The following is a 6,677-nucleotide window of genomic DNA, read 5'->3' on the forward strand; positions in this document are numbered from 1 at the left end:
TTCTCTTTCTATGCTCCAGTTTGGATAGTTTCTATTAATATTATTCTGTCTTCCAGTTCTTGAAGCTTAATACTCTTTACTTCTTGGGTTTTCTACCTGTTGCTGAACTCACCCACTAAACTTTTCATTTTAGATTTTATGTTTTTCAGGTCAAGGATTTCCAATTCTTTACTGATATCCTCCTATCTATGTACTATGTTCATATATTTCTATAAAATTTAAGAACATATCTATGATCTATCTAAAATCTTTGTCATAATTGCAAGATCTCTGTCACCTTGCTGTATGTTTCCATAAATTTTTATCCTGGTTTTGAATCATATCTCCTTTCTTCTTCACTTGTCTAGTAATATTCTATCATATGATGCACATTGCATACACTATATTGTTTATGATATATATTTTGTTACCTTGTTTTGATTTGTTAGAGAATTACTTTATTAGTACATCAGCTCCATTTTTTTGGTTTTATTTTTTGGGTTTCTTAGAACTCCAATGTCCTAGTTGGACTCTCAGTTCAACTTAGAATCTTAGTTCATCTCATAGCTGCCCCTTATCTATTATTTGAAAAATCTTATTGATAGAGAATCATCCTGAACATTAATTGCTTAACATTTCATGGAATAATCAAGACAATTCCTATGAAGATTTCTGGATTTCCTTCTCTGTGCAGCTTCCTCCTTCCTGGTCTGCCCAAAAGCTAGATATCGTCTCAGTAACTCCAAATTCTCATCTCTGTCTTCTTAGCTCAGCAAAATGTTCTGCTTAATATAGGCTCCACTTCCCTGCACTGAGTCAGAAGCTCCTCCAAGCAGAAAATCAATGCAGTTGCAGGCCTAATCCCATGGATTTTTCTTGTGTCTGGAATCACAGATGTATACTGTCTATTGCTCAGTGTCTGAAACCAGTTGCTTCATACAGTTTTCTCAGATTTCTTTTTTTTTTTTTTATAGTGGGAGAACTTATCTGAAACTAGGAACTTAATCATGGATTAGAGAAGTTCTAAAGCTATTCTTTCACCTTATTTATCTTAGGATTTTTGTAAAGTGTAAAATCCCCTGTTACTTTTATGTTTCAGCCATTTTGTTATACATAACACCTCCTTGGAGAAGGCAATGGCACCCCACTCCAGTACTCTTGCCTGGAAAATCCCATGGACAGAGGAGCCTGGTAGGCTGTAGTCTATGGGATCGTGAAGAGTCGGACACGACTGAGTGACTTCACTTTCACTTTTCATGTTCATGCATTGGAGAAGGAAATGGCAACCCATTCCGTGTTCTTGCCTGGAGAATCCCAGGGACAGGGGAGCCTGGTGAGCTGCGGTCTATGGGGTCGCACAGAGTTGGACACGACTGAAGCGACTTAGCAGCAACAACACCTCCTTATAATAGTCAATAAATGTTTTCCTGGTCTTAAATGTTCACTTATTGAAAGATGTAACTCCTAGTTTATAGACTTCTGGTTTACCTCCTGTGTTATCAATATCTTAAAAAATATCAAAGTCCATCTAGTGACATAAAACATCCTCAGTTCTTTGATATGTTTCTCTTCAAAGGCTTTTTATTCTTCTTCAGGTCTATGATTCTTTTTTATAGTTACCCTCTGGATTTTGTCATCACTTGAAATATATTTTACCTTTTCAATGATAAATTCAGACAACTATGTCTTCAAAACAGACTTCTATTATTTTACTCAGTTGCTCCAAGATCTTCAGTCATTTGACTTCCGTATACATATTTATATCAACTGTCTCCCTATCACTTCCTTCTGACTTAATTTCTTTTGCTGTGCATCAGATTCCATTTCAACAATTTTCTCGCCAAAACCCTCAGCAATCACATTTACTTGACTCCTTGCACCCTCCTGTACCAAAACAAAACAAAACATGACACTTGGCTTCCATCTATTCATCTTCTCTGTTGTAGGCTGCTAAGCGTTGAACAAAAATAGCGCCTGACTCAGATTAGTGACGCTGAAATTTATGATTCACAGCTTCCCATGAGACTTCAATTTGCCACAACACACCAGTGTTTCTTATGTTCTGTTCCTTTCCCATTTACCACAAAAACTATGTCAAATATATTTACTTTCTTCTTATAACTGACTCTTTCACTCATTATCTCATTCTTAATCAATGTCCTTCTCTGAATGGCAGTCATCAACTGATAAGCTTTTCAATTCCTACCACCAAACAGACCAATAATAGCACTCATCCTGCCCATCTCTCCCGCAACAATGAAATGTGTCCCTTCTGCCCAAGTTTGTGAAATGCATTCTCACTGTCTCTGTCTCTTCAAAGATTCTCCCTCTAGCGGCTTCTTTTTGTTAGAATCTAAATATATTCAAGTCTCTCTTCCCAGAAGTCCCTTTTAATCCCAGGTCTCTCTTTGCTGTTTTTGTTCAGTCTTAAGTGGTGTCCAACTCTTTGAGACCGCATGGACTGTAGCATGCCAAGCTTCTCTGTCCTCTGCTATCTCCCAGAGTTTGCTCAGTTCATGTCCATTGAGTCAGTGATACTATATTATTTCTTTCCTCTTGCTCATAAAGAGACTCTAGAGACAGATTATCTCTGTGTGTATCCCAGATCTGCCACTTATTAGTTACTTACAATTAATATAATGTTTTTATCAACTCATTTAATCTGACTGTGATTTCCTCCTCTGTAATACCTTGTAAGATAGACTGAAAAAAAAAAAAAAAAAAAATATATATATATAGCATTTGTAAATGTGTGGAAGATAAAGTGCTTAATAAGTCTTGGATATAATAATTGTAAGTGTTATTAGTTAAGCCAAACTCCCTGAGAAGACTGAATACAAGTTGCATTTACTTTCTTATCTCTGTCTCAGCACTCAGGACTCAGCAATCAGGCAGCCATGTCAAGTGTTTGGTAAAATCTTCTTGATGAGCCATTTACTCAATTGAACAGGTATTTCTGTCTATATCTTTCCTGACTTTGGGCAGTATTTGACATTGCTGATCATTTGTACTTCATATAGCATTTGTATGCAGGTCAGGAAGCAACAGTTAGAACTGGACATGGAACAACAGACTGGTTCCAAATAGGAAAAGGAGTTCGTCAAGGCTGTATATTGCCACCCTGTTTTTTTAACTTATATGCAGAGTACATTATGAGAAATGCTGGGCTGGAGGAAGCACAAGCTGGAGTCAAGATTGCTGGGAGAAATATCAATCACCTCAGATATGCAGATGACACCACCCTTATGGCAGAAAGTGAAGAGGAACTAAAAAGCCTCTTGATGAAAGTGAAAGTGGAGAGTGAAAAAGTTGGCTTAAAGCTCAACATTCAGAAAACGAAGATCACAGCATCCGATCCCACCACTTCATGGGAAATAGATGGGGAAACAGTGGAAACAGTGTCAGATTTTATTTTTCTGGCCTCCAAAATCACTACATATGGTGACTGCAGCCATGAAATTAAAAGACACTTACTCCTTGGAAGGAAGGTTATGACCAACATAGATAGCATATTCAAAAGCAGAGATATTACTTTGCCAACAAAGGTTCGTCTAGTCAAGGCTATGGTTTTTCCTGTGGTCATGTATGGATGTGAGAGAAGGACTCTCACATGGACTGTGAAGAAGGCTGAGTGCCGAAGAATTGATGCTTTTGAACTGTGATGTTGGAAAAGACTCTTGAGAGTCTCTTGGACTGCAAGGAGATCCAACTGGTCCATTCTGAAAGAGATTAACCCTGGGATTTCTTTGGAAGGACTGATGCTGAATTTGAAACTCCAGTACTTTGGCTACCTCATGTGAAGAGTTGACTCATTGGAAAAGACTCTGATGGTGGGAGGGATTGGGGGCAGGAGGAGAAGGGGATGACAGAGGATGAGGTGGCTGGATGGCATCACTGACTCGATGGACGTGAGTCTGTGTGAACTCCGGGAGATGGTGATAGACAGGGAGGCCTGGCGTGCTGCGATTCATGGGGTGGCAAAGAGTCGGACACGACTGAGCGACTGATCTGATCTGATAGCATTCCATTCTTTTGCTTTCAGTGAAGTCACACTCTGGGTTTTCTTCTGGATATTCCTTCTTACTATCTTTTGCATTTTTTTTTTGAAAATTTCAGTGTTTTAAAAAATCTTAAATGTCAGGTTCTCCAGGATTCTCTTTTAAGTCTCTCTGATCTCACTATCTGTATGCCCTCAATACATTTTCTGATTATTTATGAATCTTGGTCTTCAGCTGAAGCCTGTCTCCTGAGTAACAGATCAATTCAGCTACTATAATCTCCACAGGAATCTTATATTCAGCACATATAAAAATTAACTCATATTCGCCTCTCTAAGCTGATTGTATATTCTTTAGTTCAAACTTACATAGCATGGCCAATGAAGAACTCCAGAGGCCATTATTCATTTTGCAGTAAGCAAGGGAGGACAGTTAATATAAAATTCAAGTTAAAGCTGTGCCCCTCCGGATTTGCATAATATGGTCATCTATCCTATATCTGAGTTAAAATCCCATATGTTATGTTGGATTCTGCTCTCCATGACACCCTGTCAAGCACTGTCAACTCCAATTTCTAATTCTCTCATAATCCCATCCTCCTCCCAATTTCCAGTGCAAGTCCTCCTCCTAGACATCTCCTGATTCTTTTAATATGAAGCCCAAACTTCACACAGTTTAGAATTTTCAGATACTGTGCTACTTTACCACTCTGGCTTCAACTCTAGCTACTCTTTCTTAGTATTCAACCATCAGGTTGTACTGCAAGTTTCTCAACCATGCTATGCATTCTCTTACCTCTAGGCTTCTAGTCATGCTTTTCACTCTCCTTGGAATAATCTACTTATTCTTTTCCCTAGGAAGGCTTAGTTTAATCTTCCATAATGCAGACTCTAGACAAGAACATGATTTCAAGAGGTTTATGTAGGAGATAATCTCTAAAGAAATGGTAGAAGAGTGGGTGAAACAGAAGGAAAGAAATAGGTGAAACAGAGTATCTTAGTGAACATGTTACCAGTATAGGCAGTGGGAACTCAATTACACTGGGAACTTTTGGGATATAACATACAGTACATCTCAGAACAGTCCCACATAAAAAGCAAATTAGAGTTCTCTGAGCTTGCAGTACCTTTCTCTTCCCCTTGGAGGGTCCTTGGCTTTTTTCCCCAGCATGGCTCCCAAACACCAGTTTTCACTTCCACTCCAAGCTAAGAAACTGAAAACAGTGAGGCTGACTCTTGCCTCCAGGCCAGATGAGGCATCTGCTTCTTCAAACTTGCTGAAGGAAGAAAAAGAACAGCAATAAGCAATCGAACATATTGATAAAATACAAAATGAAATAGACAGACTTAATGAACAAGCCAGTGAAGAGATTTCGAAAGTAGAACAGAAGTATAACAAACTTTGCCTACTATCAAAATCCCAGATTTGGGGGTAACAATATATGTTAGCCATCCACAAGTGTCTGCCTTGCTTGGAGAGGAAAATTAAAAGGTGCTACATTATTTGACAAGAATTGAAGTGAAGAATTTGAAGACATTAAATCAGGTTACAGAATAAATTTTTATTTTGATGAAAACCCTTACTTCAAAAATAAACTTCTCTCCAAAGAATTTCATCTGAATAAGAGTGGTGATCCATCTTCAAAGTCCACTGCAATCAAATGGAAACTTGGAAAGGATTTGATGAAATGATCAAGTCAAACACAGAATCAAGCCAGCAGGAAGAGACAGCATGAGGAACCAGAAAACTTCTTCACCTGGTTTACTGATCATTCTGATGCAGGTGCAGGTGAGTTAGGAGAGGTCATCAATGATGATATTTGGCCAAATCTGTTACAGTACTGTTTGGTTCCTGACATGGATGAGGAAGGGGAAGGAGAAGAAGATGATGACGATGATGAAGAGGAAGAAGATTGGAAGATATTGATGATGAAGGGGATGAGGATGAGGAAAGGTGAAGAAGATGACTGATGGAACACTGATGGATTCCAGCCTTTTAAAATTCCCTCCAGTCCCTGGGAGCAAGTCACAGTCTTTTTTTTTTCCTTCTCCTCTTGTGCTCAGTTGCCCTCTTTTTGAGGTCTCTTTTCTCCTTTATACCACGGTTCACAACTTATTTTGGGGGAAAATATCTTCAGCAGAATTCAGTGGGAAAAGAGTCTCTACCCCTTCCTTTTCCAAATTCATTTTTATCCCTTCCTGTCTCAACAAGAACTTTATGGGATCAATACCACCATGCTCTTTTGGGGTGGTGGGAACCCTCCAGCTCCCTTAGCTCTGCTGGAAACTGGAGAGCGCTAGGCCCTGTGCAGTTGTGCATGGAATTCTAGCTTTTTTCCTCCTTTCTCCATATATTGGGCTCAGATATAACATTGTGTCTCTATGTGAATACGGACAGTTAGCATTTACCAACATGTATCTGTCTAATTTCTCTTGTTTAAAAAGAGAAAAAGAAAAAAAAAAGCTTTAACAACTGGGGTTATAGAAGGTCAGCAAATGGTCAGTTTGAGATATTTGAATGGGTTAAGTGGGCATTTTGACAACATGGCTTCTCCTTTGGCGTGTTTAATTGTGATGTTTAATGGACATCCTTGCAGTTTAAGATGACACTTTTAAAATAAAATTCTTTCCTAATGATGACTCGAGCTCTCCTACTCAATGGGAGAATCAGCAGGGCCTATAGGATCTTATTTGCAGTTGA

The 6,677-nt window shown here is 38.7% G+C and overlaps 1 pseudogene; it reads left to right on the forward strand.

The window, feature by feature from the left end:
- Nucleotides 1-5,145: 5,145 nt before the first annotated feature.
- On the forward strand, nucleotides 5,146-5,934 carry LOC109573147 (protein SET-like; annotated as a pseudogene).
- The last annotated feature ends 743 nt before the right edge of the window (nucleotides 5,935-6,677 follow it).

The sequence above is a fragment of the Bos indicus genome, chromosome 19 (genome assembly GCF_029378745.1).
Source record: "Bos indicus isolate NIAB-ARS_2022 breed Sahiwal x Tharparkar chromosome 19, NIAB-ARS_B.indTharparkar_mat_pri_1.0, whole genome shotgun sequence".
NCBI classification, from domain to species: Eukaryota; Metazoa; Chordata; class Mammalia; order Artiodactyla; family Bovidae; genus Bos; species Bos indicus.